Genomic DNA, 12,033 nt, shown 5'->3' with positions numbered 1-12,033 from the left:
GGTCCAAGCCCTCCACAGTTCCTCCTGTGGATCGGAACGTGGCCCGGCGCCACCACCCTGCTCCGGGCGACCCCAGTTTCCTGTCCCAACACCCCACCCCGAGAGCCTGGTTATCCAGGCCTCCACTTCCCAATACTCCTTCCCGTCCACTCCTCCGGATCGGGAATCCAAGAGGCTGGAACAGTTCGGCAAGAAACTGTTCTCTTCCCTGAGTTTGGGCCTGCGGTCTTTTAACACCGCTTGCCTCTTGGACCGTTTCTCCCACTCTCTGTGGGATACGGTGGAGGACGTGCTGCCACTGTGTACGGTGTGGACTTGACACCACGGACTCGCTGGGTAGGGCGATTTCCACCACGGTGGTGCTCCGGCGCCATGCCTGGCTGAGGTCCACGTCCTTTTCGGGGGATGTCCAGAGTACCCTCATGGATATGCCCTTTGATGGCGCCCGCCTTTTTGGTGAGAAGGCGGATAGTGCGCTGGCTCGTTTTAAGGACTCCCGGGCTACGGCCACGTCCTTGGGTCTCTCGGCCCCACGGCCGCACACTTCCGCCTTTCCCCCCTTTCGTGGCCAAGGAAAGGGCGCCTCCTCACGTCCGCCTAGCCACCGGCCGCAGAACCAACCTGGTCGCGGACGTGGGTTCCGCGGTGGCGGTTCTAGAGGACAACGTGCCGGTCAGTCCACATCCACCCCGGCAGCATCTGCCTCAAAGCCTTCCTAGTCCGAGCTTTCAGGCCCATTCCACGCCAGTGGGCGGCAGAGTTCGCCATCACCTGCTGCACTGGCGCTCCATCACTTCGGACAGATGGGTGCTGAAAATCGTCCGAAGGGGCTACTCCCTCCCCTTCGAGACGACCCCTCCAGCCATGCCACCGCAGTGCCACCGTATATTGGAGGATCACTTGAATCTTCTGCGGGAGGAAGTTACGGCCCTCTTGGCCAAAGAGGCCATCGAGCGCGTTCCTGGTCCAGAAGTAGGCCGTGGTTGCTATTCCCACTACTTTCTGGTTCCCAAGAAGGGCAAAGGGGGCCTACGCCCTATCTTGGACCTCAAGAGCGTCAACGCCTTCCTCCGGAAGGAACGGTTCAAGATGCTAACTTTAGCTCAGGTTCTGGCTGCCCTCGACCCTGGAGACTGGATGGTAGCGTTGGACTTGCAGGACACCTATTTTCACATCCCCGTCCTGCCGGCCCACCGGCATTACCTGCAGTTCACGGTGGGTCAGGAGCACTTTCAGTTCACCGTGCTCCCCTTCGGCCTCACCAGTGCCCCTCGGGTGTTCACGAAAGTGATGGCGGTGGTCGCAGCTCATCTGCGCAGATCGGGGGTTCCAGTCTTCCCCTATCTCGACGACTGGCTGTTGAAGGCGGGCTCGCCCCAGCAAGTCGTCTCCCACCTCCAGACTACGGCCGACCTCCTGCATTTGCTGGGGTTCTCCATCAACGTGCCGAAGTCGCACCTGAGTCCCTCCCAGAAGCTCCTCTTCATCGGAGCGATTCTCGATTCGGCGCAGTTCCGGGCTTATCCTCCGGAACAGCGGGTCCGGGATATTCAGGCTCTGATTCCCATCTTTCGGCCTCTATCCTGGGTTTCGGTTAGGTTGGTGCTGCGGCTTCTGGGGCTGATGGCCTCCTGCATCCTGTTGGTGCATTACGCCAGGTGGCGAATGCGGGCTCTGCAGTGGGACCTGAAGTTTCAGTGGGCCCAGCATCGAGGCAACCTGTCCGACCATGTCTTGATCTCGGAGGGCACTGCGAAACAGTTGTAGTGGTGGCTCACGGACCGCGATTGGGTCAGCGGCAGATGCCTCTCCCTACCCCAACCGGAGCACATAGTAGTGACGGACGCGTCCCTCCTGGGATGGGGGGGGCCACATGGGAGAGGCGGAGATCAGAGGACTCTGAGTCTCAACTCCATATCAAGCTTTTGGAGCTGAGAGCAATCCGGCTTGCACTGAAAGCCTTCCTTCCCTCTGTCCGGGGAAGTGTCGTGCAGGTGTTCACAGACAACACCACTGCCATGTGGTATTGCAACAAACAGGGCGGGGTGTGGTCGTGGACCCTTTGTCAGGAGGCTCTGCACCTCTGGACCTGGCTGGAACACCAGGGCATCACCCTGGTGGTTCAACATCTGGCGGGGTCTCTGAACGCCAGAGCAGACGAACTCAGCCGCCGGTGCATGATGGATCACGAATGGCGTCTGCACTCGGACGTGGCGCAAGGTCTCTTTCTGCAGTGGGGAGAGCCTTGGTTAGATCTATTCGCCACCGAAGAGAACGCGCAATGTCAGCAGTTCTGCGTGTTGGAATTTCCAAGGCAACACTCGCTCGGAGATGCTTTTTGTCGCGAGTGGAGTTGCGGTCTGTTGTACGCCTTTCCGCCTATACCACTGCTGCCCAGAGTGCTGAAGAAGATCAGGCGCGACCGGGCCCAAGTTATCTTAGTGGCTCCGGATTGGGCACGAAGGTTCTGGTATCCCAAGCTACTCAGTATGTCAATCGATCCTCCGATACGACTGCCTCTTCAGGAGGACCTTCTGTTGCAGCAGCAGGGGACGGTCCTCCACCCGAACCTGTCCAGCCTCCACCTTCATGCGTGGAGATTGAGCGGCGGCAGTTGATGCCATTTGACTTGCCTCCTGAAGTCTGTGATGGCATTCTGGCAGCCAGGCGTCCCTCCACAAAGACGGTATACGCCTGCCGGTGGAACAAATTTGTGGCATGGTGCACAGCAAAGGCTATGGGTCCACTTTCCGCCCCTCTTTCTGAGGTTCTACTCTTTCTTCTTTCTTTGGCCCAGCAGGACTCTGCTCTGGGCACCCTGAAAGGTTATCTTGCTGCAATCTCTGCCTTCTTACGGCTTCCTGATCAGCCTTCTCTTTTCAAGTCCCCTGTTTCACGTTTTCTCAAAGGCATTACTCACATGTTCCCTCCTGTCCCCTTCGTAGTGCCTCAGTGGGACTTGAATCTTGTTCTGACCTTTCTGATGTGCGCTCCTTTTGAGCCTCTTCACAATTGTCCCATTTGTCTTTTGACCCTGAAAACTGCTTTCCTGGTAGCTATCACCTCGGCTAGACAGGTGAGTGAGCTCCAGGCTCTGTCATCTACGCCTCCCTTTCTTTCTGTCCATCCGGACAAGGTTGTCCTCCGGCCTCGTCCTTCTTTTCTACCGAAAGTGGTGACGCCATTTCATCTCGGGCAATCTGTCACGTTGCCCACCTTCTTTCCGCCGCCGCATCCTTCAAAAGAGGAAGAGAGGCTCCACCGTCTGGACCCAAAATGGGCGCTGTCCTTTTATGTGGACCGCACCAAACCGTTCCGGGTGGGCGACCAACTTTTTGTTGGATACGTAGGAGCCAAGAAGGGAAAGCGGTACACAAACGGACCATCTCGCGGTGGGTCGTGTTGTGTATTAAAATGTGTTACTCCTTGGCAAAAAAGACCCTCCTGTTTGGTTGAGGGCCCATTCCACCTGGGCCACAGCAGCTACTACTTCCCTGGGCCGGCGAGTTCCCTTGCGGGACATCTGTCAGGCGGCGACGTGGGCTTCACTGCACACGTTTGCCAAGCACTATTGCCTGGACAGCCAAGTCCGGAGAGACGGCTTCTTTGGCCGTTCTGTTCTCCAGGACTTTCTGGTGTGATCTTGGTTCGCAGACCCACCACCGGGGTTGGTATTGCTGGGGTATCTATTCTAAGGTGAGGAATCTAACTAACGTGTTTCTTTCAGATGAACAAGTTACTTACCTTCGGTAACGATGTATCTGTAAGAAACATTAGTTAGTTAGATTCCTCACCGACACACCCATCCTCCCCGTTCTGCGAACTGACATCTAGGGTTAAGGCTATCCTTTTCAGGGCCCTAGATTTTTTGGCACCAGTGTCGGTCTCTTGCATGGCTCTGCGTTCCTGACGTTTGCGCGCGAGGGCGGCGTCTAAGTACTCCGACGTCATTCCGGCGCACGACGCCAACTACGGACGTGGAGCCGCAGAAGACGCGTAGCGACGCGCAAGGGGTATTGCTGACGAAAAATCTTTCTGGATCCAGCCTGACGCCTGGGGATATTCTAAGGTGAGGAATCTAACTAACTAATGTTTCTTACAGATACATCGTTACCGAAGGTAAGTAACTTGTTCATTAAAATCGCCATACAACCAAAACAACATTTGTTGTATTGCATCAGCAAGATAGAGAGGAAACACTGATACCATTTTTAATCCAGTTGATGCAGAAAATAAAGATCCCAATAAAAATAGCTATAACGGTACACAGAGAAATGGAGAACTGAAGACCTTAAATGAAGTTGTGCGTGTCCTCAGTATTGTTCAACCCATTAGGCCGCTTGCTATCAAACTCTAAAATTATTTTGGTTTCAAGTTGTCTAAGCTGTAGCTCGCGGTTTTCCCCTCTGCGTAATTTTGGAACTGAAACTATCACGAAATATTTAAGACAAGCAACGTCATTATTGTGGGTACTTTTAAAATGGCGTGCCACTGGGTAAGTAGAATCACTGTGCAAAATAGCACGGAGGTGCTGCAAAATCCTGACATGCACCTGCAGCTTAGCACTGCCAATGCAATTCAAGCCACAGGTGCACGTCAGGAAATACACTGCAAATTCGGTCTTAGAGTTAAAACTTCTAGTGATAGCCACCTCCTGTGTATTAAATGGAGTTTGATAGTGAGTTGTGTTAGTTCCAATTTTGCAAGCTCTACAGCTAGAGCACTTACGGAATCCAAGTGCAGGTTGAAGCCACATTGCATTTTGTCTAGTTTCAGGGCTATTTTTGTCCAGGACAGCACCCATATTTTTAGCTCTCCTGAATGTGATAGTAGGGGTACTTGGCAATTTTGAATTGAGTACTCCATCTATGGGCCATAATATGGGCCAATTTTTCTTCACAATAGCCCTGATTTTTCTTTCTTCATTATTGAATGTGGTTATTAATCTGGGACTTTCATTTGAAATAATTTCTTCCCTTGTGGCCACCTTTACATCTGCACCTGAATTCGTGAAGTTGTAATATTTTGTCTGTGTATCCTCTTTTCTTTAATCTCATTATCAAATCATTTAGGCAAGATTCAAAATCCGTAGTTAAACTACATATTCTTTTTAGCCTCAATATCTCACCGTAGGGAATGCTAGCTATTAGGTGCTTAGGATGTAAACTAGTAGCATGAAGCGTTGCATTCCCAGCTGTGGGTTTTCTGTATAGAGTTGTTTCAATTCTTTCAATTTTGATGTAAATTTTCACATCTAGAAACTCTGCGCCCAGTTTATTAATGTGTGATGTGAAACGGAGGTTGAGGGAGTTGCAATTAATAGTTTCCACAAAACTTATGGCTTCTTGTTCATCTCCCTGCCATAGGATAAAAATATCATCAATATACCTTAAATAGCATATTATCTTTTCAATTACTCATTCTTTGTGTTCTATATTTAGGACCTGTCCCTCCCACCAGCCTACGTGTAAACACGCATAGCTGGGGGAGAAACAGGAACCCATCGCAACTCCTCTGAGTTGTCCATACAGCTCCTTCCCAAACAAAAAGAAATTATTATTTAAACACCACTCAATGAGATTGACAATAACCTTATGTTCGTGATATTCAAAAGTCCTGTTGGCCAAAAAGTGTTTCACTGCGGCTACTCCTTGTACATGATTTATGCTTGTGTAAAGAGGCTCGATGTCTAAAGTTATATTAGAACATTAATAATAATATTGAGCTTTGATCTTTTCCAAGAAGTCACTAGTGTCCCTTACATAACTTGGTAGATTTTTGACTAGATCTTGCAAGAAAAAGTCAATATATTGGCCCACCTGTTCTCCAGCACTTTTGATGGCCGATATAATTGGTCTTCCAGGTGTCGGTATTACTTCTTTATGAATTTTTGGGATTCAATATAGGACAGGGAGAACTGGAAACTCATTGTTCATGAATTTAAATTCTTCAGATGAGATAAGTCCCTCCCTGCGCCATTGTTTTGGTATATTCCCTATGTATCGTTTTTTCATAGCAGTTGCCGTCATTTAATTGTCTATTGGCCTCTTTAATGTACTCATTCTTGGGCCAGATAACTAAGTTACCGCCTTTGTCTGAATTTTTAATCACGATTTCATTGTTTTTACCTAATTTCTTCATAAGGTTGACCTATTGTAGTTTTGTATATTGGATTTTGTTTCTTTTCTTGCCCTTGATATGTTGATATAATTTTTTGATATCATTAATTACACAATCATGAACAGTATCTACTGCATCCTTAGGCATTAGTGGAATAAACTGGGATTTTACTTTAAACTGACTTATGCCAGCGCCCTTTTGTGCCATATTGATTTTGTTGAGCCTCAGTTGCGTTGTTAAATCAGAATCTGGCCCTGAGGGTTGGGAGTTTGTGGCATTGTCAAGATCATGTAAGGTCAGTAAGGTGGGAACATCTGAGGACAATAATCTGTTGTCTTCCATAGTGGGATCTCTAATACAAGTTTCCAATTCAACAATTTCTTTCACTGATTTCATAGCGAAGAATTTCTTTAATTTGAGTTTCCTGATAAAACAATAGATATCAATGCGCGTGTTAGCATAGTTGAAGCTTTGTTTGGGGCAGTAATTCAGACCAAGCGCTAATAATTGTTCTTCTGCTTTAGTTAAGGTGACAGTTGATAGATTGATAGAATTGTTCTCTACTAATTGTTCTCTACTGTTTCTTCCTTTGCCAATAGTTTTTTTTCTTCTTTTGCTGATTTTTGTTTGTGCTTGCGTCTTCTATCTCGTCTCCGTTTGTTTCTCTTTTTTCTATTTGTTTCCTTTGTTGTCTCGGTCTTAATGTTTGCAGTCTTTCTTCTACTAAAAAATCCAATTCTTGTTCCAGATTTAATTTAGTTGAAACTTGTTGCCTATTAGAATCCGAGTCTAAGCTGGATTCGCTGGTTATAGAGATTGTTTCCATGCTAGAAAACTCATTTTCCACATTGGATCTTGTGTTGAGTGATAGTGTAGGTTGGTAAACTGTTGACTGTCCCTTCTTGCTGTATTCCTGTCTTTTGACTGCATTGTATTTCCGGGCAAAAGTAAAGATTTGGGCGTTGTTATAGTCTGCCTGATCTCGTGCAAACTTTTGTGCCTTTCTGGTTTTTATTTTGTCCTCATGCTTACGCAGTCTCATTCATTCATGGCATCCATCATTTTCTTTGTATTCTCAGATTCATCCCTTTTCTCGATTTCCCCGTTTAGTTTATCTATTTCTTCTATGATTGCTATTCGATCGATGGTGGCATATTTAATTAAAATATGAACTAAGTTCATTGATGCTGCCAAATTACTCTCCCCCCATTCCTTTAGCATGGAGGGATTGGGTTTATCGAAACTGGGAGCCAAAAGAATGCGCAACCCCGAGGGACTCTTCCTACTTCAGCATATTTGCTCCATGATCAATGTTCCCACCATTTCGTTATTTCTAATCTTTTATTCCTTTTCTATGTCCTTAATGAGTGTACTGATACTGGGTTCCCCTCCATTGCTGGTACCAGAAGGATTCTCCACATTGGTTGCCATCACAGGCACATTGCCAAATACCTCTTCTGCTGCCGCCTCTCGTTCGCGGACAGTTTCCGCTGACCTGCTGTAACTTACTGGGTGCTTTTTTTGTAGCGAGGATAGAACACAGCTACAATTTATTGAAGCCAATCATAGAACCTCCCCACCTATGCATATGCCTAATAAACTCACCATGTTGAACACACGCGATCCTCAATAGGTCCTCCAGCCCATTCGTCGGTCGCTTTTCGTTCCGGTTTCCTCAGTCTTTCGGCAGCAATAGGGGTTGGCCGCCAGAGTTTCTGCCACGGAATAGTACAGGAGATGGTTTGAAGGCGGCCGCCAACTTCCGGGGAGGGGGTTCGTTGTCGGAAGCAAACCAACTGCCGCAACAATATTCGACGAAGTATAACTCCAAAACAACTTCCAGCTAACTTGAACTCGCAAAGGAGGAGACGGACCACAAAGAATAGGCGAGATAGTTTATTCAGCCCAGTTACAGCAGTGACTCGTTTAGAGCCCAGGAGCCCTTGATCACACATCGGTCACAGTGAACATGATTCTTTTTAAATGCTTAAAGGTGTATTACCATCGTTTACTTGTGTTTGATCATGTGACCATAAACAAAGAGAAAACACTATCCGTTATTGTATCCTGAGCTTAGTGCTCACAATGAATTTATAAGATATCGAGTTCAATCTCAAAATATGATATACCGGTATAAATACCTACATTTGTAACATCTACAAATATATACATGTGCAGCCTAATTGTAGTGACTGAACTTGTACATCTAGGTTTCATTAAGATAAATAAATATATATATATATATATATATATATATATATATATATATATATATATATATATAGTGCCTCAGAGGAGACCTCACACCGAAGGGAGTATCCGCACACCACCACCGGTAGCAACACAAGCAGCCTCTCATCGCTACCCCAAAACAGTTTAAGCTGCCAGACACGTTTCGAGCATGAAAGTTGCTCTTCCTCAGTGGCAGAAATCAAAAATATAGGAAAATCGGTGTTTATCAGATCGCTGCCGGGGTGATATTGGCAACACAACGGCAATCCCATTTCCCCCTCACCCATTTGGGAATGACTTTTGAATAATTTTATTCCACTCGGATTGTTGCAGGAATATGCGGGATCCACTGGAGTTGCACAAGAGCGAGAGTCTGGGGCACATTATTGTTGGACTACTTGTACCAAGATGCCTAGCGCCTAACAAAGCGGGACTTTTAATTGAATTTATATGGCGATCTGATGAACACCGCTGTTCCTGTATTTTTGATTTCTGCCACAGAGTAGGTGCTTCTGTGTTTGTTTGAGATGTCCTCATATTCCTTGGCATCAAGAACTCTTCACCAAAATCAGTGTGAAACATGCCTGTGGGGCTGCTTGTTAAGGTGTCCATCATCCTGCAAAAGGCAGAAAGACCTTTTGATACTACTAAGGTGGGTGGGGCAAACCGGGAAAGCATCCAAGGGATTTCCACATTTGCATACACACTTGGTGTGCCTTCGCCAAGCCCAGGAGATAGGATCATATGTCCTCTACAGAAGTGGCGCTTCAACAGGGGCACCTGCTATATTTACATGTGTAAGTGCTTACTGTTGAAGTTTAATTTTTGTGCAATGAGCATCAGGGCCAGAACAGCCCCTCTGTGTTGGCCACAGCTTAATGGGGGAGGACGCCTGCGTGGCTCCTCTCCCCAGGCCGATTTTAGTCCTGTGACCTCATCCCCCCCGGACCCCAGCCTTAATTTAATGGAGATGGGGAGCATGTGGCGCCCCAGGCCAATTTAAGGCCCCTGGTGCCCCCTCCCTTGGGATCCGGCCTTCAAATGCTGGGTGCCCTTCCAGGGCACCTATCCAGCACTGTTGGGGAGCGTGAATGCCCCCTGCTGGTTCCCTGCCTCCTGCGGTAGCCTGCATTGCTCTTACAGACAGGGAGCTGCTAAACATGCGATCCTTTCGTCTGTCGGGCAGGCAAATAGACAAAAACTGTGCTCTCGGGGAGCAGGAGCTGTTTCACAGCTCTCACTGGCTAGGAGCGGAGTACCTGTTTGATCTGACTTGACAAGGGCAAACCGCTTTGGCTTGGGAGTGGTCACCGCAGGACATAGCAGGAGCTGGCCCTGGGGAGTGGCAGTTCCCAGGGCCATATATGGCTCCAAGAGACTGGACCGCATAGACTCCTTCCTGTGTTGACGGCCTGGACCCATGGAGGTGGTGATCCACGGAGCCATATATAGCCTGGGAAAGGACCGCCCTCCTCCCTAGTATTATTAGACTTGTGGATGTAGTGGTGCCCACAGTCGGGTGGGAGGGGGATATCTGTGTGCCCCCTTGCAAGTTTTTTTTATTGCCCCGGGAAGTATTGTTCCCTGGTGCTTCTAGGAGCCCAGGGGAGGGGTCTGCGAAGCACCCTCTATTAAAAACAAAGCCCCGTGGAGGAGATGCTGGTGGTCCCTGGGGCTCAAAAAACCCTAGGAGGGTTGCATTCCCCCAGGACCTGCCCTACCCGGGGGCTACAATGTAAACCATTTCGGTAAACTATTTTTTTTATTTTGGTTGCTGCAGATTTGTGACTCGTGATTTTGCGGACATTTTCAGCTCGAGGACTACCAGGTCGTCCGAATATCTGCATACTTAGGTACACAAATTTGGATTTCCTTTAATATCTCCAAACCTACTGAACTGATGTACACCAAATAACCAAAAGCGATAAATCTACCTTCCTGCCAAATTTGGTGTCATTCGTCCAGCAGTTTGGGCTATAGTCATGCTCAGAACTCCTATTGGAATTAACATGGGAAATGCACATTTTGTTTGGTTTTTACACCCACTCCACCCCCTCCCCCTTTTTTTTCCCCCCCTCTCTGCCTCCACTTGACGGACAAAACTTTCCATGCACAACTAGACTCACCAGGACACTCTTCGGGAAAATGTCAAGAAGTTTCATCCATTGACGCCTAATATGTAAGTAACTCAAAAACGCTTTTCCTATAGAAACATGTTCCTAACGATATATATATCTTAAGGTGGTAGTGGCCACTGCAGTTATAGGTACGATTCATAGTAAGAATTTTGATTGGTAATAACTACCACTTTTTGAAGAGTCTCCATGACACTTGGCAGACCTATTCTTTTTTCTACATTGGCTGATGATGTGAATTCCCTTAGTGATTTGTTAAGGGGTCTAAAGAAAAAACAGGAGTCTTAAAACACGTTTTTTCGCTAATCAATTTCCTATAGACTTTTTAGACCAACATAGTGGGAAAATTACTGAACAGATTTAAATGAAATTTGGCAGGAATATAGTATAATGCGTTACTTAGCAATGACAAACCACAATATTATTGGTTAGTAAGAGCCCTTACAAAATGAAAAGGCAGCCATATTGTTTAAACCACACTTAGGCTGTTTTCTTTGTTTCTCCGTGAGATAAAGGTTATTTACATTTTTGAAACCTGTAGAAAGTAATGAGGGACTCACTCTAGTGTCGATAGCTAGGAAAAAATATTTACATTTTTGTATGTATTTTTAAAAAAAAGTTATCAAGTACTGTGACACTGCCTCGAAACTACATCGGAAATACTGTGGTTCATGCTGAGATGCCCACAAAAAGATTTAATACAAAGCTACTTGACGGTACAGCGCTCCACTCCACCCTACGACATGCCACTTTACAACACTCCATCCACTTTACACTACGACACTCCTCTACTGCACACCATTGCACTGTATGACACCACACTCCACGATATGCCAGTCCACTCTATGCCCTTCCACTATAAGACACTGTACGACACACCATGTCACTCCACTTTACAACACTACTCCACTATATGCCCTTCCGCTGGTTGCCACTCTTCTCCACTGTACTACACCCCACTTCGGTCCACTCTACAACTCCACTCTGATAGGCCACTCCACTTTACACCACTCCATTCCACTGTGACACGCCACTCTCCTTTCCTCCACTTCATTCTACTGTACGCCATTGTACTGTAAGCCACTACACTATGCCACGCCACCCTGTGCCATTCTGCTCCACTCTACGCCCTTGCTCTCTACGGCACTCTGCACCCCTCCATGGCACCCTACTCCAATCTGCTACTTTACAACTCCACTCTATGCAGCTCCCTCTGTTCCACTCCATGCCAGTTTACTCCACTCCACTCTACTATGACAGAGTAGTCTGCTCTCCTCCACTCTGTGGCCACTCTATGCCACTCCTTCACACTCTGTGCTACTACACTACATCCCAGCACTGACATTCCACTCTGACACTCTACTCCACTCTACAACACTACTGCACTCCACTTAGCGACATTCCACTTGACGAAATTCTGTTTGATGCCACACAACTCTACACTCCTGTATGCCACACCACTCTGCTAGATGACACACCACTCTGCTCGATGGAACGCCACTCCACGGAACAACACTCTATGCCCCCCCCACTCTATACCACTCTA

This window comes from Triturus cristatus, chromosome 9 (genome assembly GCF_964204655.1).
Source record: "Triturus cristatus chromosome 9, aTriCri1.1, whole genome shotgun sequence".
In the NCBI taxonomy this organism is placed as follows: Eukaryota; Metazoa; Chordata; class Amphibia; order Caudata; family Salamandridae; genus Triturus; species Triturus cristatus.
This window is presented reverse-complemented; position numbering follows the sequence as displayed.